The sequence below is a fragment of the Mchenga conophoros genome, linkage group LG1 (assembly GCF_057382185.1).
Source record: "Mchenga conophoros isolate Kocher_MC1m ecotype Shallow Benthic linkage group LG1, M_conophoros_male_GT1.1, whole genome shotgun sequence".
NCBI lineage: Eukaryota > Metazoa > Chordata > Actinopteri > Cichliformes > Cichlidae > Mchenga > Mchenga conophoros.
Genome location: NC_140526.1, coordinates 13,899,591 through 13,922,267, shown reverse-complemented (window position 1 = coordinate 13,922,267; position 22,677 = coordinate 13,899,591). Strand labels below are relative to the sequence as shown.

General features: G+C 35.9%; 1 long non-coding RNA gene across 3 annotated transcripts; it reads right to left on the bottom strand.

Moving 5' to 3' along the window:
• Positions 1 to 8,712: 8,712 nt before the first annotated feature.
• LOC146583076 (uncharacterized) lies at positions 8,713 to 12,288 on the bottom strand. Of its 3 annotated transcripts, XR_014891233.1 has the most exons (5): positions 11,022 to 11,806; positions 10,148 to 10,177; positions 9,614 to 9,682; positions 9,359 to 9,433; positions 8,713 to 9,001 (listed from the first exon to the last, which is right to left on the bottom strand). It is a non-coding gene; the product is annotated as an uncharacterized LOC146583076 (long non-coding RNA). The 3 variants fall into 3 exon arrangements; XR_014891232.1 differs by adding an exon at positions 12,091 to 12,288 and having other exon boundaries at positions 9,359 to 11,610; XR_014891231.1 differs by having other exon boundaries at positions 9,614 to 11,806.
• Positions 12,289 to 22,677: the final 10,389 nt, after the last annotated feature.

The window sequence follows — 22,677 nt, the reverse complement described above, 5'->3', positions numbered from 1 at the left end:
ATTATAATGTGACTAGTTTTTGTATTTTGTTATCAAGCATGAATTATGAGCCAGCAACACATTTAGTCTGCTCAGAGCAAGAGACAGACAGATGGGTCTGACCAGAGATTTAAATGTTGTTCCTGGAGGCATTGGTGCATTGCTAAGCATGAATACAATTATAAAGACAAGCATGCACAGGCACGCAATGCATAAATGCACACACACACACACACTGGCTAACTTTGTGCATTCACACACAAAAATGATGAAAGTCGTTATGATTGGCTTTGCCCTTGTAAATCCAAATGACACTGGCCTGCCTCCATTTTTGAGCTTTTCTAATAATGTTGGTCTTACCTGAACCTTATTGAGAGCATTCGGGTCTTTCCAGCAAATAAAAGACAACCTCCAGCTTATCCGTGCTGTTGTTTTCATTCCCCTCTGCTATAGCCTTGATTATTATTGCCCACTACTATAGACAGTCACTGGAGGGTCACCACAAAATGAGCTGCACAAAGAATTAAATGGGTATAGGAGGGGCGTAGAAGGCCTTTTGGAAGTTGGAGTTGTTCTGGCTGAATTGTAAGTTTTTTTAGGATTATAATTTGCTGTGTGTAGTTTTGCCTTAAATGTCCTGTTCCTGCCCTCAATGCACATGTATCTAGAAGGAAATGCTGATTTTTTTATTTTCTGTGTGGTTAATCACAGAGAAAATTAATATATTTAATAAATCAAATTCATATATGTGTTGTTCAGAAATCCTAATCTAGAGTTCTTACTAACATGTACACAGTGTACTAACATCCTTTTTTTCCCCTCTCTATCTGTTTAGCTTTCCCCTCACCCGTAATCTCGCAGCAGAAGGCTGTCCTTGCTGTCACTATATAGCCCTTCTGTCCCACTGTTGCTAGAAACTTGTACATAGAAGATCGACTGACTGTTGGAGTTTTAACAATCACCTTCAACTCAGTGTAACATGAATTGGGGCTATATAAGTGAAAATGATTTAGAAATTGAATACACATCCTGTAGAATTAAGGAGATGGACTAGGGCTCGGTATTCGACTCTTTGGGCAGTTGGCACAGTGTAAATATAACTTTGTTATCTTGCACAACAGCAGGTATTAAAAAATATGAGACATACAGAATAATATATATTTTATATATACGGGCCAGTTGAATCTATCCAAAGTGCATCTATTCAAGGGTCTTAAGGTGTAGTTCGTTGTTTTTTATTTCATATACTCTGTTCTCTGCTTCTACAGATCAGTTACTGGGAAAGTGAAAGATCTGGAAGAGACAAGGGGAATAGAAGAGGTTCTAGACATGCCTGAAATTCTTTAGAGAGCAGAGGGGATTGCCAGGTGGGTTGGGAGAGTATGAAAAGACAGACAGGGCTGTGAATAAAAATAGAGCTCTAAGCTAACTCATTTTCTATCATGGTGACCTGGCATTTACGAGACAACCTTGATAGAAATTTAATTCACCTGTTTTCTGCCCCCCTTTTTTATTTTTGACCTTAAGGGTCTTTTTCAAAATTACACGGTGGCACTACTCCACTTGGATTGAAAATCTAAAAGTTCATTTAGACAACAAAACAATTACAACTTTTTTTTAAACACCAGTAACTTAATTAAATATTAAATTACAGTAAATAAACCACAGAAGTGAAATACACACATGCCTCATATATAAACAGCAACAGTACAATGGTTATATTCACAGCAACTATCTAGAAATGTTTACTTTATTACTAATGAGAGTCATTCTTTGTCCTAGACCTAGACAAAAGTTTATGTTTTCCTTGACATGTAAAAACAGAAACAGTTTTGAGACTTTTCACTAAAAATGCATAGAAAAAGCTGTTTACCAAAATACCCTTGTATGTGTAGATATAGATTCAGCCTGGAGGTGGATGGGCTAAAGGAGCAGATAAAGATATCAAAGGTCCAGCCCTCAACCAAAAACAGATATGTGAAGAACAGTGGAAGAGTGGAATAACACAGCCTGGTTGATGGATTTAAAGTCCCATTGTAGGCAGTGATGTTAGAATCTGAATTTGAATTAAAAGCACATAAGAAAAACAATACAGCAAAGGGCTGTAGGTTAGATTCAAACCCAGATCAGAAGTGCTAAACAGGAACTAACAATGGAATAAATAACCAAGATGCCAAGACTACAAAGTGGTAACATGGTAAATACTCACCATCTCTACTCCTATGTATATATTATATAAACTGTAACCACACACAGGACCCAAATGTAGGAATAAAGCAATAAATAAATAAATGCTATTAGTTTGTAAGCCAAGTCCCACATAAAGTCCAGAAAGAAAAAGCATAAATCCAAACTTATTCGGGGAAATACAGAAAACAATCGGGACAGTTACAAGGGGGGAATCAAACACTTAATAAGCAAGACACAAGCATCAACCAGCTACCATAGTAAAACAGGAAATAACCCAAACAATAACAACTAAGCACTGAGATTAGAAGCGTGTGCTGAACACAACACAAAGAAACACCATGGATGCTAGAATAGTAAGGAAGAAATAAAAATACAACATAAACAAACTAAAAGACATCAGAATGAGCCTAAAGGTGGACCAAAGGCGCAGACTCACAAAAAAAAAAGAAGACAGTGAAAAGAAAGAAAAACAAAAGTAAGTGTGGCACAACTGGTGCAGACTTAGCAGCATGATCTGAAAGAGAAAGAAAACCAGAGTTAGAATGAAAAGGAGAAACTGTAACTAAATAAAATACAGAAAAACAAAGCGCACTTACTTGTCACACAGGTGTACAAGAGGGAAGGGGCAGGTTACCAAGATGCTCTCATGCAGGGGAGTAGAGATGGCTGCAGTGGAAGTCGGAAGTAGGTGAGGGGGGAAGCCACTAGAAAGCTTGAGGTCTGTGGTGTGCAGTTCTTCTGAAAGTCTGAATACGGTCCTGAGTCAACAAGATGACTGGGAAACCACAGGGAAAACAAGGTTACTACTTGAAGCATGGAAATAACAGCATAAACTAGTGAGACATATGTGTTACTGTGAGGACTGTAGTATCAATCTGCGAAGAACTGCTGCTCCCGCTACTTCTTAAATATGCCACCCTGATAGAGATGAGACGCAGCTGAGAGACACTAACCTCAGCTGCTGCGGCTCGGCCCCAAGCGCACCTGATCATGCGGTTTCCCTTAAAAAAAGAAAACCAACCCAAGCCTGCCCGGATTCTCATAAAAATGTAAGCTGGAAAATGAAAAAAGGTAATTCTGAACAGAAACTCACATTCATATATTTACTTGGAAAACACAAAAAAATCTATAAAAATATCATAAAATATCTAAATATCTATAAAGAAATATCTATTTCTAAAATACTTTTACATATGTTTTAATTGCATTTGATCTAACACATGCAGAAATAGCGTGACGTTTACATAAGACTTTAGTACACACTGAACTGCAAGCTTAACAGTAGCCTACATCTTATTTAAGTATTTATTTTCGCCTCTGTCAGTGCGCCCCAGGGCAGCTGTGGCTACAATGTAGCTTGCCATCGCCAGTGTGTGAATGTGTGTGTGAAAGGGTGAATGACTGAATGTAGTGTGAAGCGCTTTGGGGTCCTTAGGGACTAGAAAAGCGCTATACAAATGCAGGCCATTTACCATTTAATGTACATTGTGAATAGTGCTTTGTGTGTGTCTGTGTGTAAGCTTACTGCTGTAAACAACCTTTTCAAAATATGATCTATATTTATAAGGCAAACGATATATAAAGTGGAGTAAAATTTAAATGGTAAATGGCCTGTATTTGTATAGCGCTTTACTAGTCCCTAAGGACCCCAAAGCGCTTTACACAACCAGTCATCCACCCATTCACACACACATTCACACATATAGTTAAAATACAGTTAAAAAAACACACACACAAAAGCTCCAGATATTAAACAAAACTGGTGTGGCGCTTGTCCCCATTTTAAGTCTCTAGATACATCTTATATTGTGTCTGCAGCTGGTTATTGCTGTATAATTTTGTGGGGGATTGTGGGGGATGTTACTTTATGATGACAATTAACAGTCTTATAATGGCTGTTTCTAGCACGATGCTGCACCATGCCCCTAAGCAACAGTAGTTTAAGATAGGTTTCATGAACACCACAGTGAGCTGACTCGACTCCAGTTGTTTCACCAATGACCAGATATAAATGTGATTAACTTGCAGCTGTCACCTCAACAGAAATAATGTGATAAAGTCGTGTCAGAACGGGACAGAATCTCAAAAGAATGCTTTAATATCTTGAGGGATCAATGACACCAACAACTGAAGCTGTTATGGGAGTAAAGGGAGACAGTGTTTTTAATAAATTTCTCACCAACTGTAGATAATCATTTTGTGTTACAATCCCAGCTCTCCAGGCAGTGACATAAACAACATGCAGAAATGGTTGAAAGCAAAATTGTTAGTTTTTTTTTTTAATGAATGAAAAGAGTCTTCACAAACAATGTGACAATTAAAAAAACAAAAAGAACACTAGTTGTAGTTGTCAGAGGTGTGGACTCGAGTCACATGACTTGGACTCGAGTCAGACTCGAGTCATTAATTTTATGACTTTAGACTTGACTTGAAAAAATGTTCTAAGACTTGTGACTTGACTTGGACTTTTACACCAATGACTTGGGACTTGAATTGGACTTGAACCGGTTTACTTGAAAAGACTTGATATTTTACCCCAAATATAAAATTTAACATGCATATTATATAGAGATTGAAAATGTGACGTCATTCACGGGTAGAACCGCAAAGGATTCTGGGAACTCGTGGCAAGCGGTACTAGCGCACGCAGGCTTTCAATTGAAATCAGTCACACAGCGATAAAAAGAAACACAAAAATGTCAAGAAGCTGTTGTATTATTAACTGCAATAGCCGGTCGCATGACAGCCACGGGAAGCCGACGAGTAAAGAGATCGGTTGTTATCGGATTACGTCGTTGAAGAGAAATTGTTCGAGCCATGTTTCCAAAGTAACAAAGACGCGACGGATGGCCTGGATTGCAGCCATTCAAAGATCAAATATAACGTCCCAGAACACTCCAGCTCACAGGTTAGTCTGCTCCAAGCATTTACACAAAGGTCAGTGTCTTTTAGTACTTAATACGTCATTTTCATAACATAATTAGTGATATAGGTTACAAGCAAGTCTGGTCGCGCTATGCTCCTTTATTTATTGTGCATAAATAGTGAATTGTCCTGACACAATATTGCGTTTCGCTTCTGTTATTATGGTACATTGACAAAAACATATACTTTTATTCACAGGATAAAACAGGTTTTTTGTATCACTAATTGTCCAGTACGATTACAGTATACAGTATTGTTGTCACTGCTACATTTCTGTAACGCTACCAGAAATTATTTCCACTACTAATTAATTACCGTTGAGCTCAAAGGTCCTATTAATAAACGGTTAACGAATGTGTATTTATGACGACGATTTGTGAGACTGGTAAACTTATGATACGTACGATGGTCTTTACTTTCTACACGGTGCATTTCAAGGTCCTGTACCCATCCGTCGGTAAACTGTACTTGGGCTTGTTGCAGTGACCGGAAGTTACTAAACTTCATGAGTGTATGCACTCACTCCAAGAACCGTATGATTATAAATATGCATATAAATATGCTAAGATGAGATAGCTGACTTCATCTAACTAGCAAATGTTTTCCAGGCTACGTTGGTGATGCAGTTTTTTTTAATATGTATGATATTTTTGTCATGCGATTTTAAAGCCGGTCCTACAACCGCATCCAAGAATAACATGCAGCTTATCTCAGAACTGTCGGTGAAAATTATTCTTGGAGCTAGGTTTAATTGAGCTGCATTTTAAAGAGGTGCAATTTCACAATTTGTGTATATTTTCTAAGTTCACTATTTTGTCATGTGTTGAGAAAAACACAGATTAAAAAATTACATGGTCTAATATTTACATTTAGCATAACTGCAACATTATTTTTTCGTTTTTTTTTTTTAAAGACTCGAAAGGACTTGAAATTCAAAGTTTCAGACTTGTGACTTGACTCGGACTTTTACACCAGTGACTTGAGACTCGACTCTGACTTGCCTGACATTACTTGAGACTTGACTTGAGACTTGAGGATAAAGACTTGAGACTTACTTGAGACTTGCAAAACAATGACTTGGTCCCACCTCTGGTAGTTGTGTTGCTTTAGTTCCTCTATATTTGCATCTCTTTCTCTCTTCATTGCTAGACGGGAGTAGGGTTGCCAACTCCCTGAAAAATAAATAAGGGACACCTCGTGGCCAGGGCCGGGCGACCCAGTTGTCTTCACCCTTCCCAGTGTGGTGAATTTTCTAGCTCTTTTTTTGTGTGTGAAATTATTTTTTTAACCATTTGACTTGAAGTTGATTTAAGTAGATGCATATTCTATTCTTTGTGATATGAACACATGTGAAATAAATGATCATTTAGCCATTTATTTTTAGCTCAAAATGACAACATTAACACAGTAAAACAGGTCTCTTTCTTAAACAGAAGCCTGTCATGCTTAACTTTTGAGAATATAAGTAAATCTTTCTTTAAAAGAACTCTGTCCTGCTTAACTTAAAATAATAGAAAACAATAGAACGAAAAATATTCTTGTAACAGTGCACATTTAGTGCATTTAGTACAATTGGCTTCAGTTGAGGTATTATTTCAGCTTTTCTAATGCTAATCAGCTGCTCCCATTTGAAAACCCGCTTGTTCCCATGATTACGCATCATAACTCATCATCATTATTCATCTATGTATTACTTTTATGTATTAGTCATCAATTTGTTGTAATCATCTATCCTTGCAGTTTTTTATTACACAAAATAAGTTATATTATCACACTTCTGGCCACATAGCGCTGATATTCACTGCACATGCCCATATTAACTTTTTCCAGCCAGGTGTTTTCCTTTTCCCATTCTTCCCTTTCTCTGAGCGGAACAAACATTGCTGCTCTAATGCTGGGCTTACACTGTTCGGTTTTAGGCCCATTTTGAGCCGATCTTTGAGTGATTGGACCGATTTTGGCCTTCATCGTGCGTTGTGTAGGGGTAACGAGTAAAATCTTTTTTACGCACACACAAATCTTTTTTACACATACAAATCTTTTTTACAAGTACAAAATATTTATGACCACATTTTGAGCCCATAGTCAATGAGTGAGTGACACTGCACATACTTGAAACCTGTTTTTTTGTTTTGTTTTGTGTGTTTAATGGAAACTTTTACAGTGCATTGGGCTCTGTTGGTTTTTAGTTTTTTTTTTCCACTTTTGAACAAGTGTTCCACTAATTTGGGTTATACTCAAGGGTATATGGTATGCTAGCGAATAACAACTGTTGTTTTATAATTAATACCATGAACTAGGGGTGGGCGGTATAAACGGTATACGGTAGAAACGATATAAATTTGGCCAACAGTAGAGATTTTGACTATACCATGATAGCGCATGTTGTTGGTGTCAACGAGCTGAGCCTGTTTTGGTCGAAAGCATTGCAGCGGCTGCAAACAACATCATCTAAAAAATTATGCCGGGCGACAGTAATAGGAAAGAGACGAAGCACTTTTGGAATATGAGGAAAGCCAAAAACTGCACTTCCTCCACTTCCCTACCATTGATTCATTAATGCTGAATTCTCTCGCAGCTGCTCTATTCCCATGTTGTTGCAGTATATTAATGACTAACCTTGTATTGTGGGTGGATTATCTCAGTTGTTCTCCTGACTGAAGTTTAGTCCGTTTATAGCATTCTGCTATGCAATTGCATTTGTCCTTAACCACCAGAAACCCTCACGTTAACTTTTATCGAGTGGAAAAAAGTTAGCGTTCATCCTTTAGCTTCACTGTACTAATGTTAAGCCAATGTAGCTGTTTTGCTAGCGATCACGTAGCACATCATTATATACCAGCTAGCCCAACTTCAGTAACCCTACAAACATCACTGCTGTTTAGTTCCCATACGGTAAAAAAATATATTTTGAAATATATTTTGAAATATATTTCAAAATATACAAAAATTGGCCAAAAAATATATGCGCTAAAATACATTTCAAAATATATTTATATATTTTGAAATGTATTTTAGCGCATATATTTTTTGGCCAATTTTTGTATATTTTGAAATATATTTCAAAATATATTTTTTGAAATACATTTCAAAATATATAAATATATTTTGAAATGTATTTTAGCGCATATATTTTTTGGCCAATTTTTGTATATTTTGAAATATATTTCAAAATATAATTGAAAATTAATTAAAAATCTTTCAAAAATATATTTTACCCTTCATATATTTCAGTCGAAGAAAACACATTCACATGTAACAACTGAAAATCTTTATTTGATATCTAAAACAAACACAGCATATAAATCAAGCTAGGAACATACATTATACAACTTTATTTTCATAACATTCTTAAAAATTGTAAAATTTTTAAAAAATAAAAATTATATATATATATATATATGTGTATATATATATATATATGTATATATATGTGTATATATATATATATATGTATATATATGTGTATATATATATATATATATGTGTATATATATATATATATGTATATATATGTGTATATATATATGTATATATATGTGTATATATATATATATATATATATACACACACACACACACATATATATACATACATTTTACTATACAAAATGCAACTGCAACAAACACTTATAAGTAACGATACTGTGAATTTGATGTGAACTGCTATTAACACAATAAAAATGTGATCACTCAAAGATGTTTACTGATCAATAACAAGCAGAGGAATACACACACACACATATATATATATATAGATATATATATGTGGGTGTGTACGAACATAAAACATATTTAAAATGTAACTTTTTTTTTCTTTTCCAACAGTCTGAGTTCCCCCAGCTTTGAATTGACTGCAATCCCCAAAGCCCCTCTGGATACATTGGGGAACCTCTTCCTTACCGCCACTGTAACAAACAAAAGTCACAGTTCTAGTACTTTTATCAGAGTTAAAATAAAAACATGATTTAAATTAGCTAGCTTCATTTAGAAAACAGATATTTCCGTTTATAGAGATACAGATATATTTTCCACATAATTTTACCTTTTTTTTCCCCCTCGATGGAAAGTCTATCCAGTTCACATTACAGTAATACTAACACCCCTTTTGGTCATCTATCCTTACTCTCCATCATTCAATCTGTTGACCTTCTTTGTCTGAGTCCAACCACTTCAATGCTTCATCACCTATCTGTGCAATTTTTATTGTTGCAAAGTGAGTTACTTGTGCAGTATGCAATTTTAGATACACAGTCTTCACTTACTATATATGGCTGTCATGGTTTCTTTATCAAGGGCAGTTCTTCGCTCTGCGCCGATGTCTGTTTTGCTGTGTCCTCCTATAAAAAGCATTAACATTTGAGTGTCTGGCTAGTTAAATTTCCAAAAATCTGATCTTTGTTCATCTAAACATTTGAACTACAATATTATGCTTTTTGGTAAAGAAACTGGTGACAGAGAAGTAGGCTTTTTAAAGTACTATTAGCTAACCATTTGAACTGACTTTCAAAGCTGATTACCTTTTAAATTGCTGTGGATCAAAACCTCCAGTGGGAAGGCGGCCATTAGAAGAACACGCACCATTGAACCTGAAAATAACAAAAACAAACAAAAAACAGAACAATATATAGATACTGTTTATATAGGGTAATAAATCTCTTCTGAAGCAATATAGTTCATTTTGGGTGAAAAACAAAACATTCCTCTAAAATATATATACTGACATCAGCAATCAACATCATGATTGTAATTATTTCCTTTTTAGTACATCTACTGCTGTTTGCATGTGTCAAGCACTACGACTGTATCTATGCATATAAATTCACCATATATATCCAGCAAAAATGTTTTGTTATAGTCAAAAGGAAAACAAACAAAGGCATTCAATCAGAGGTGAGAAATTAATTGGGAATATGAATTATAGGTGAACTATTCTTTACCTACTAGCAATCAAGCTTCTTTAACCAAGAAGCTTGAAATATTTGAATGTAAAATAAAATAAATAAATAAATAATAATAAAAATAACATGATGTAATTAAAATGCACAACTTACATTAAGGAAATCTGCATTTGTATCCACAGGCTAAAAGTAAAACAGTAAATGTGTTAGTGATAGTACAGGTATTTGTAAAAAAAAAAAAAAAAAAAGAGGCAGTAACTGTGACGCTTCTAGTGGGATGCTAAATGCAGAGATTTATATTTACAGTATAATACTGCATGTACGGGTAGCTGTGTTGTGAACTGTAACTGAATATTAGAGAATCTCAGAGAAATTAAATGTATTTATTTTTTGAATTTATCAATCATAAAACCGTCTGTTTTGAAGGCCTGTTACGATAGCGACTTTTTGTTGGTCGGTATATTGCCCCATAAACAATTGCGACAAGTTATGTCATTGTCATTTTAAGACCATTTTATGTCTTTGAATGTATAATCATAATATAACACCATAATAATGCAAGATCTACACACTTTCAATTGACAAACCAACATCTAATTCTTAAAGTATTTAGATCATTGAAATTAGGAATCAAAATATTAGATACCTTAAAAACTTGAATAAATAGTAAATTTTCTAACAAATAGAAAACAATGTTATTTAATGTTATTGTTATGTTATCATTATATTTTATTTTTGTAAATATAATGGCGGATAAATTACATCATCAACAATTATTGAGGTCATGTACATGTATTGTGTGTTAAGTCGATATATCGATTATTGTGATAGGCCTACTGTTTTGGTATCATAACGAGCTTGTCAAACATGCATGACCACTAAACAATGTCTAAGCAGTAGTATTGGTCTGAATGACAACAAACATAACTAGTGTTTTGGAAAATCTGTTAGAAAACAGTTATTTCAATAATTATGATTAGCATGTGACACAGACACCGCATAAAAAACTACAACAACAAATACTTACTTTAGGAGGATGGGGGAGGGCAGCATGAGGTTGAGACTTTGACATCTGTAAAAAACAAATTCATGTATTACAAACAAGTCACTTAAAAATACATTAATGTGGCAGACTGTTCCCTGTTCAGATGCAGTGTATAAGTACAATCAGGGCTGTCACAACAATGGGGTGGGGCCAAGTGGCTGCAACCCTAGGTACAATGTGCAGGTATATATAATTACATATAATATATGTGAATAAAGCAAGAATCTGTTTAGGTTAGTCACTGTGCTGACTGATGCTTGCTAGGTTTATATGATTGCAAACTGCACAAAAACAACAACAGCAACAACATTAATGACAATGACAAACAAAATTACTTACATTTATGTAAATCTCACATTAGGAAGATCTGCATTCGATTTCATGGGCTGAAATAAATAGGCAGAAACATTACTGCTAAAAAAATAAAAAACAAAAACTCTAAAAAGCCTAAAAATGACTTAAAAAGCAAGGAAATGTGGAACATTGTAATTAGCGAACATTAATAAAGCATAACTGTTCTTTGTTTCTAACCTTGGTAAGTACTCTGTAGCCAGAAGGAGAGGTAGGATTTCTGTGAAAGCCAAATTAAATGTGAATAGGCTTTGATAGTTATTGAGAAGGCAGAATAATAAGAAAAGGCAAAAGTACGTCACAATATAATTAATTAAGTTACATATTTTGATTACCAAATTATGGAAGCGTGGAGCTGCCACCCAGGCAAAAGAAAAATAGAGCTGTATCACGTTATGACGTGAAATGTTTATTGTTCTAACATTATGCTTTTCATGTTTGTATAATATAATAAATATCACGTTATTATAATATACATAATTGTCACGTTCGCACAATATTGTACGGACGTGATAATTATGTACATTTTTCGTACAATGTTGTTCAAACATGTTGTTCAAACATGATAGTATATTGTTAGAACGATAAACTTTTCACGTTATAACGTGATATACTTATATTTCTCTTTTGCCTGGGTGGCAGCTCTACGCTTCCGTTCCAAATACACGAGAATAAAGTAATATTATATGGGAAAAGGCACCTGCTAGCTTGATGATGGAGGCTTCTTAGACTGGCCACCCGCCTTGGCTTCTTGTCGCCACTCCACGAAATAAAGGTCCGTTTCCTCCATGCCGGCTAATTATTCATCCTCATTAAAATCTCGTATATGTTCAGTTGGCAGAATTGAGAATTTTACATCTTCCAACCACTTAATTAACGCGAACATAATCGGCTTGTTTCTTCCAGTCTCCTGTATCCGGCCGTTCCTCTCGCTGTCAGATTTCGCGCCTCAGAGACGTCGTTATTTTTCAAAAAAAAAAAAAGAAGAAAGAAAGAAACAGCAACAACTACTAAAGAGAGTTTTTGCACGTTCATTGCACATTTGTGGGAATGTTTAAATATTTAATTTTTATTAATTACTTTTCATTATATCTTTATTTTTTAAACCACCGTGGCAATGCGCATGCGCATACACTCCTGCACGCAAAGGGCTTTGGAGTTGACGTAATGTCGCAATGCATTGTGGGAGCGCAGCACCATCTTGGCAGGTCACGAATCAAAACAAGATTGCTACGAACCATTCTGAAACGTAGCTCAAAAGAAAATGACGGTATAGAGACAGATTCTGTCCAGATGCAAAGAGACGGTACTTGATTGTTGAAATGTGGACCCGTATGAAATATAGCCGTGGAGTAGAAACCCTGAAGACCAAACCGCTATTGACTTAGCATGATCTACTCTCATACCTTGTCTGTGGAGTCAGAGCATACACGGCGCACCAATTTCGCAATTATAAATCTCTGGAGGCGCACATCCAATTCACCAAGGACTGGGTACAAGATTTGGCTATTTTTAAGCCTCCACGTTGTGAGTACGCCGTCATTCAAGCAAAGGTAAGTCAGCTTGAGTACTGCGAGTAAAATGCGTTTGATTCCCCCCAGCATTCAAATTAGTGCTAGCAAAAATTCATTCGTGAGGGGGAAATTACAGTGAGAACATGTAGAGGCTCTGTTAGAGGGATAACATAGTGAGTTCAGTGCATTGATGTGACATTGTCCTGAAGGATTTAGTTATTCTTTATGGTTAAAGAAATTGCCCTAATTAATTCATATTTATTATAAATAATCCTAATTACACATCTTGCTTCCTTGTTTGTGTCCTGTGTCACTAAAAATACATTCTGTTTTAGTTTTATACATTGATTAATGACCTGCAGAATCTGCTTGTCATATTAGGTGTCCATAGTTGTCACTTAAAGTCGAACTTTATGTTTTCTCCCTCTTGAAAGTGATTACATCCTTGCATTACATACTTTAGATTCATTTTTTGCTGATAGGTTTCTAAAAAGAAACATGCAGATTTAGAATATAACATGCAGCGTTCTATAGATGGATACATAAAAACACTTTATTTGTTACATTTATGATAAATGGATTTGAAAGTAAATAAAACACATTTGTGTCGGACTTGGCTTATTAAAGTTCTTGTCTTTAAATGAACTTTGTCTGTGTGTGTTTTAGGTCCTGCACTCTTAAAGACTGAATTGCAGCATTGCAGCCACAGGTCATTGTGAGCATCACAGGGAAGGTTGAAGCCGCCCACTGCAGCTGTATGGCTAGAGTCGTGGAGACTTGCAGCCATGTCACTGCTCTTCTGTTTAATGTAGAAGCAACAGTGAGGATCTGTGGCACAAGGACTGTTACAGATGAACCTGCATACTGGGTTTTGCTGGGTAATATGACCAAGATACAGCCAGAGGTTGGCCATAAGATAGACTTCTCCTCTTCAGCTGCCCAAAAAAAAGGTTCTTGATCAAAACATAAACAGACCATTCGTTGTGACAGGTAAAAGAAGCCATCCTCAAAAAAGAAAGGTTCCACCTGCTACTGTGGAGGAGTTGGATCAACTGATGGGACAATATTTTTCCAAGCATAGTTCTGTTCTGAATAACCCATAATGTTTTAATTTAGGGGGCCATGTAAATACTTTGCATTTACTGAATATGTACTTACTAAATACCACTGTTCAAAAGTTGAATAAAGAAACAAAGAAATGTTTGCCTATTTTTAATTAAAAGCACTTTGTCGAACATCACATCAGTTACAATGTAGAAAAAATGTTATGTATAGTTTACAAATGACAAAATGTTCACATAAAATCATGACAGCATTTGTATAATATCACCCACTACTAGCATTCTGTAATTTACTGTCTCTTTTGAAAACTTATCACTACATAAACAGCACAAGACTTAAAAGTATTTAACAAGAGCATTTTTCCCTGGTTTTACTACCACACTGGGGCACATGTTCACCAAAACGCAGCAAACCTTTGCCATCTTATCCAGGAAGGTCACCTTTTTACCCTCACATGGAAGAAGTAATCTGATTGGCATGGTGGTATGTAGCATGTAGTTTGAAGCAGGGATTTCGTAGTGCCCCATGTGTAGTGTTGGAACCCAGTCAGGATTTGTTTCATTCATTTCATAGGCTGGTTTGTTGCAATAATGCCAAATAATTAGCAACTCTATAAATAGAAGGTAGTTCTGCATGTTTGTTCTAAGTTTGTGCTATTGAAAATAAAATTAACAGGCTATAAATAATAATATGAACTTATTTAGAACTTACCTGAATGAAAATACTGGAGCACACCAACAGATATCTGTGGCTGGTAGAGAACTGAATATCAGCTCGTCTCGCAGCTGCTATCCAGGCTAGATGCCTTCTTTTGGTAACATCCAACACATAAGCTCCCTCATGATGTTTCCAGGTGAGGAAACAATGAAAAGAGAGCCTGTTTTCAAGCTTATTCCTTTGTTGGTAGTGCAATCTAACATTACAACCGACCACACAGCAAGCATTTGTTTGGCCTGCTAATATGGCGCCTTGACCAAAAATCCTGGCTACGCCCCATCCCGTAAGATCACGCTCCAGAGCCCTATTAACGTACGGATCTAGAAAGAAGACGCTGCATTTTTAACTCTGAGGGAGGTGGAGAATGAGCCTATTTCCAAAACAGTGGAGTGTGTTCCTTTAAGTACTAAATTGTATATATTGTCAAAAACTAAAGTGTACATAGCAGTTGTTGTATCTTGTTTACTGTATCACTGACAGATAATTTCAAAGTCAATGAACGCTACATTATAGTGAGATATTGTGTAATGTGAAATACTGTAAGCAAATGAATAAACAACCTAATTCGTGATAGACCTTTGACTCTGTTTTGTTTGAATCCAACTGTTTTTTGCAGATGTGCATAAAACATGTTACTTTTAGTATTGTTATCATTATCATCATTATTGCACTAAATATATTTTAAATAAAGGATACTTTGATATACATTCTACTGTAAGGTTGGAAATGTATTTTCTTCACCCTAAAATATGTTTTGAAATGTATTTTGGTTTGAAAGAAATATATTTTCAATTTCAAAAATATATTTTTTTGGAGCATCACAAATACAAAATATATTTACCATATATTTGAAATATATTTTGGCCAGGAAAAATGTATTTTTTTACCGTATGGGTTTTCTGTCTTCATTTATGTTGGAAGTGATAGCAGAGCTGTACGTTTTAATTCTTTCATTAATCTCTCAGTCAGAACATGCTATATCATGTTTAGGTGAAAACTAGCGAGCTAACTTCCAACTCTGTTGAATTTAATAAATTCTGTTTTCATGGATGCCTGGATATTAAACTTAATTGTTACACCTGGTAAAGCAGCAAGGCTGATCATTTTATTAAAGATGAAAGAATTTAGACAGTTTTTAACTCTCAGTGATGCCGCAGTGATCGTTTGACTTTGGGTCCTGAAGCAGACGGAGTTTTAGACCCCGATTACTCCGCGAGGCTCCTGACCATGGTAGCCATAATGCTCTGGCAAGCCATCAAGTGGTGCGCCTTCATAGCTTACCAAAGTCATACTAAAACATTTTTGACAGATTTCTGCGCGTCGTGTACCACATAAAATCTGTTTGAGGTCAGTAAGCACAACCAGAATTCATACATAAGGCACACTGTCGATTTTTGAGAAAATTAAAGGATTTTAAGTGTGCCTTATAGTGTGCAAAATACGTTATACAGAAGAAAAGAATATATCGTGATATATATCGTTACCGCACATGCTTCAAATTATACCGTGATATGGATTTTAGGCCATATCGCCCAGTCCTACCATGAACGGGGTTTAAACATGGTGACCACAAAGAAAAGAAAATTGTTGAAAAAATTGTCACTTAAAAATGATACAGAAGACAAACATGAACATTGGGACTACTTTTGGAGCTATTTGAAGCAAAGAGGAAATCATGACCATATTATTGTGATTTGAAGGACCAATAACAGTGACCACCGGTCCAAATGTTACTTAACCGTCAATTTCTTTGCCCATTTCTGTGTTTCTTCTCTTGGAACCCACTCTTAGTTAGTTTCTCTTTTCTTTCTTTTAGACTTGTAAGGGCAGGGGTGCACACCAGCAGTTTTCTTGTGGGTGTTTTTGTTTGTTTGTTTTGTTTTAGTTTAAGTTTAAGTATATGTTGCAAAATCAATAAAAAACTTAAATGTCAAAAAAAAGAAAGTAGTTGCTTTTTAAAGGGTCAAACAAGTGACTGATATAGCACAAACCACAATTTCCACACCGTCTACAGTAGCCTGCATGAATCAAAGGGATTATATCATCTAAACAGAGTATATGCAAACTCACATCAGTAAATGCAATATTAACTTTCACAGAGTCATATATATACTTAATAAAGCTTGTGATTTTAAACTGTTGAAACTACAAACATTCAGACCAAGTTTATTATTATTTTTTAATAATTATTTGTGAATGTGTTTGTGGAGGTGGGAAGCTGTTTTTAGAGAGACTTCAGCAGTACAGGCAATGCATCTAAGACACTCAGGCCTGCCCTCTGACAGTCAGCTCTCATTATCTGAGCGTCACTATCCCTGCACTCACCGCTGTTGCCTCCTGCCACCACTGAAACAAAAGAGGTCATCAACCACAGGAGAATAAAGTGGAGAAGGAGGAGGTAGGAACAAAATTTAAAATGAGTAATGAATATGTTAAATAGTGCACAATGATCATGTGAGTGTAAAAGATCACAGTGGTGTGCTAATGGAAAGGGATTATAAAAATGAAAAATTCTAAATATTTAGCTACCTAAAAAGAGTAAATGATGTGCTATGATAAAAACAAGTAAATGAAAGAACTATAACTTCACTGTAGATCAGCATCAAATGAACAAAGCTTACAAATGCAAATACACACTTCAGAGTCAATAGAAAAAATAGATGCCTTGAATGGCAAATACTTCTGAATTTTGTACAACCCAACTCAGCTGAATGAATCATGAAATGAACAGACTACAAGATGAATGTGAAACTCCCAAGGTGAGAATATATTGGCAAATTCTAGATGGTAAAACCTTTTCTTTCAGCTATTATTGGACATGACAGATGGAATGAAATTGCTGTGGATTAGAGTGTAATAAGAGACAATAAAAAGTCAAAATACTCTAATGTTGAGAACAATAATTTGTATTAACTGTTTGAAAGGAACATTGAAAAGGAGAAGTTGATTATAAAAAGGTATCATGGTTGAGAAACATTTACAAGTTGTGTCTAGTTTTCAAGTATCTAGTTAATTAGGGGTAGCTAAATGGTAAATAAATAATGAATTAAAATTTTCATAAAGTAAATGCCTCTGATCATGTGTAACTGCACTGGTGCTCTCCTCGCATTTGTATTTGCTGTATATCAAGAGTGTGCGTGCCTATGAGTGAAATATAGCCATATGATTTTGTGTGTTCATTGTGCTTTAAATGGTAATGCAGCAGAGTCTATCTACATTGAGTAAATGCACAGGGAGTTTCCCTACACAAGCCTGCCAACTCCTCTCAGCCAGCCCCGATGGGTTATCAAAGCAGACACTTGGCAACCTACTTTCCGAAGCAAAGCATCTGCCCATTCAGAGGCAATGGGGCTAATGTCAGACTCTATCATTCTTACGTTCAAAATGACCTTGGCATCAGCATATACAGCAATAACTGATGCATGTATTTTAAGCACAAGAGGTAGAAAATGTAACTGCAAATCAATTCAAGTTTCAACATAGGTCCTTGTGACAGTCATTACTTAAACAAAGTCACCTTCAGAGCAAGCAGGGGTGGCCATTACTTCTTTAAGAGGTGGGTTATTGATATTCTGTTCAGTTTTGACATGCTTGCTTGCATTGCAAGCTTTAGAATTAGTCTTCCAATTGGAAAATGCACACCCACAATCTTGACATAACTGCAAAAATATAGGTCGTGACTTCACAGCAGTAAAGGATAGACACATCCCAAAGACTTATTTCTGCCCCAGAAGAAAAAAAAAGTGAATGTGATGAATGCTGAAGAAGGATGTTATACAGGCTTTGAATTTGCTGATGGCCCACTTCTTTCCCCCCGAACGGCCATCCAGAATACCAGCTTCTCCAAACAATATTGTTGCAGACCTGACAGGAGAAGAGTGTTAGTGGGGATTCAGTCATGGCATGATTATTTTTATGTGTATTGACTAATGCTGAATTGACTAAATTTAGTTGAGTGTGTGTGTGTGTGTGTGTGTGTGTGTGTGTGTGTGTGTGTGTGTGTGTGTGTGTGTGCGCGCGCATGCTCTTGTGTTTTCAGTATGAGAGAGTTTACAACGAGGATTTCAACTCTCAGAATGGCTTAGCTTAGTGTCTTTGTTGTGGCTGAGCTCCTTTGTCTCTCCCTACTCTCAGAGAGCTGTCTAGTGTTTTAAGTGCCTGACAGCCAAAAGTACACAACCTGTAGCTTCTCACCTCTCTGCTACTGCTTTGCAGATGGGTTTTAACTACTTTTCTTTTGGCAGTTTTCCCACATAGTAAGTGGGTAATGATCAGACAAAGGCAAGTGATACTTTACTGCCATTTGTTTCAGGTATTAATGTATTATACCTATAATTAAGAAAGGACATTTAGATCATTAATAGTTATTTGTTTGATGTATAAAAAAAATGCTGCCTTCCCAGTCAATTATTGTTCCAATTATTTGATGATTGATCAGCTATGAAATTCTGCCTTTTCACAAATATACACAATGACTTTATGATGCAAAATGGTGATTTTTGTGTTCATATTTAAGTACACTTGGGGCAGTACTCAGTAGCACATTGGGGAGTCAGATATTTGAAAGTTATCTTTAATCTCAGACTAAAATCATATGGAGTAGAAGAATGAACAGTTTTATTAAGATCATTTGGGTTTTTGGATATTTTGTACTTTCACAGTTAGCTTTTTGTTCACTTTTACAAGACCGCTGACATTTAAAACAGATATGAGAGATTTATTACTGAGTTGCATATGTTCATGGTTTTTCAAACTGATTTCAGTCCAGCTTCATCACAGCTTTTTAAAATATGACGGGCTGACCAAAAAGAGAGGATATTGGATATAATATTATAATCAAAGATTTCATCTTTAATTACCTGTCCAGTCACAGGGGCAGTCTGATTATGCTAACCTAGATTCCCTGTGGCTACAATTATGACTGTAGCCACAAACTCCTTACAGACGACTTCCATGTCTTCACTAATCTTACCAAATCAAATAATATCTGAAAATGAGTTGCAATAAATTTTGTCTGAAATAAACTTCTTTAAATTTCTGTAAAGTATAATATTTGCCCTTAATCAAGTTCATCAGCATACTCCTGCACTCTCTTGAGGAAAAACCTGATCTCTTCAAACTTGAGCTGGCAGAGATTCGGAGGTCTAAAACAACATTTAAAGACATACTGTATATCCAACCAGAAGGTAATATAACTGCTGCAATTTGTCATTCCCAGGCGGAATGACAAAGGCAAGAAGACGTATTGAATATTACGAAATGTTACTAAAGCATAATACTCTTTAGTAAGCATGGACCTTGATTTCTGAGCACTAAGCGGTAGTGTTAATCATCACTGCCAAATGTCTAAAGGTACAGTAAATGGTAAATGGCCTGTATTTGTATAGCGTTTTACTACACAAATACAGGACCCCAAAGCGCTTTACATATTCAGTCATTCACACACACATTCACGGCAAACTACATTGTAGCCACAGCCACCCTGGGGCGCACTGACAGAGGCGAGGCTGCCGGACACTGGCGTCACCAGGCCCTCTGACCACCACCAGTAGGCAACGGGCGAAGTGTCTTGCCCAAGGACACAACAACCGAGACTGTCTGAGCCGGGGCTCGAACCAGTAACCTTCCGATTACAAGGCGAACTCCCAACTCTTGAGCCACGATCGCCCACGATCAAACAAAAAGTGGCTAAGTTGGCAATAATGCAGTAAAAAGTAAAATATACAATATACTCATAGAAAGGAATTTATGTGAGAGGACCTCTAATAGAAATCTATGTGTAGTACCCCTGTTCACAACATACAGTATAGTTTTCTCTTGTTGTGTATATTTCAACACCTATCTGACACAGAAGTTGCTCAGAAATTAATATCACAGGATATTATGTGTTCAACCAGCCAGGAATAAAAGACATCATTTCCTACATATAGCAAGTCAGTTTTAAAATTGTTATACAAAGGGAAAGATTTACATCCTATTTTTTTTTTAATTCTCTGATGATTAATCCACCATGGAAAACACTGAACTGCTGCAGTGAACAATGTGTTTAAAAAAAGCTCCTTGAGTTTAGCATTTTTTATGTAATAAGAAGCACATGCAGTCTTTGAGTAACTGTCAGCTATTCAAGAAAGAGAATGTAAGTGTCTGGATTATCCAGCAAATCTGAGATATGAGCCATACTAAGAATTTCCCATTTTTCTTCCTCGAAAACAACCAGAGAAGTGACACTTTTGCAATAGCTCCCCAGTGTCTAGGGCCCAGTCCTGTGCTAGGCCAGCAATCTGTTTTAAATGAACTGTTTGTGTTCCCCTGACACATTTGGTGTTATTTTAATGGTCTGGAAACCACAGTGCAATATTGTAAAGGATTATTATACCTTTAAATCACCTGTGAGAAGATATCTGGGTGCATAGGAAATCCATTAATCATCTTTGCTAGGATGCAGCTCAAATTAAACACCTAGCCTTGTACTCACAGGCACAGAAAATAAGACGCATTAAAAAAATACTCTTCCTGCATGTGGCGCTTTCATTCTCAAAGCCATATACTGGTTTTGTTTCAGTTATGTGATGTGACTCTCAAACTGAATGAATGCTAGTTTTTTAAAAACAAACAAAAATATTATGGGGAGAAATAATTAAGAAGCAAGTATACTTGTGAGATATGTTTTGCTTTGTTAGCAGTCATACGCTGGTTTCTGTTGAGCTTCACCTTGAACACCGAGAGGTTATTCTCTATTGTTCATTCTCAAATGTCGAAAGCTCTGGCTGTAAAGACTTTCTCTGTAAATTACTCTCCATAACTGATTAAATTAATCATGTATGTGTTACTTGCACAGAATGATTCAATTCTCAAGGGTTTTATTCCAGGAGATGTTTAATCTTCTTGTTTAAGTTTTTTTTTTGCTTAAAGTCCTTTTATAACGTAAGTGCAAGTATTCTCTGAAGCAAATTATGATATCTCACAACTACATGAACTAACCAGATGTCATTTTGCTTTCCGAAAATGACAGTTTGGAGAGACTTCAAATGAAAAAAAAGAACCAACCACAGTCAGCCAATCAATAAATCAGCCAAAAGGAACTCCTTGCCAACATCCCTTTAATTGCCTCTTCTTCACTGAATGATTCAGCTTTTGCCGAAGGCTTTAATGAGGTGTTGAATTTCACTGCGGGGATTGAAACACAGGCAATTAAAAGGCAGATGTAGCCAGGCCCAGGTGAGCTGAAGGAGTGATAACAGAAGACAGAGTGAGAGAGTTTAGCAGATATTATAACATCCTCCAAACTAGTAGAGAGAAGTAGGATCCTAAACACGATGAGAGCTTTTGATGAATGTATAAGTAAAGTGAAGTTGCTGCCTCTATGAGTAAATTTAAATTCCATCTACTCCTTTGTTGTTGCTCAATTGTTTCCCTATGAAAGATTTGCATATCTAGAGCTGGGTGTTTCCCAGGGAAACATCACCTGTAAAATCTTGAACTCTTATATGGGGTTTGGTGTGAACCTCTACAGTATTTCACAGTGGACTTAGTAACACCAAACAAAGTGCTAACTGTATCCTTAGAATACTGCATGTGCCTGAGTATTGAGATTTCCTGGAGTGTTATTTTGACTTGACTAGCATGCAGGACACAAGGGCACAGCAAATAAAAGGTGAAGTCAGACACTGGTAAAAAAAAAGCTACTCTAAGCTTTTTCACAGGATTTTCCTAGAGGACAAGGTGGAACAGAGAGTCTGCATACAGAGCGAAACAGAGGTGAGGGTGGGAATGCAGCATAAGGTGTGTAGTTTATACTAAGTAAGTAAGTAAAATGTATTTATATAGCACTCTTCATAGATAAAAATCACAAAGTACTTCACAATAAAACCAGAAATATAAATAAAATAATAATATAAAACAATGAAAAAATTAATTAAAAGCTTGTTTGTATAGAAATATCTTCAGCTGCTTTTCAAAAGAGTCAATGGAGTCTACACAATGTAAAGACAACA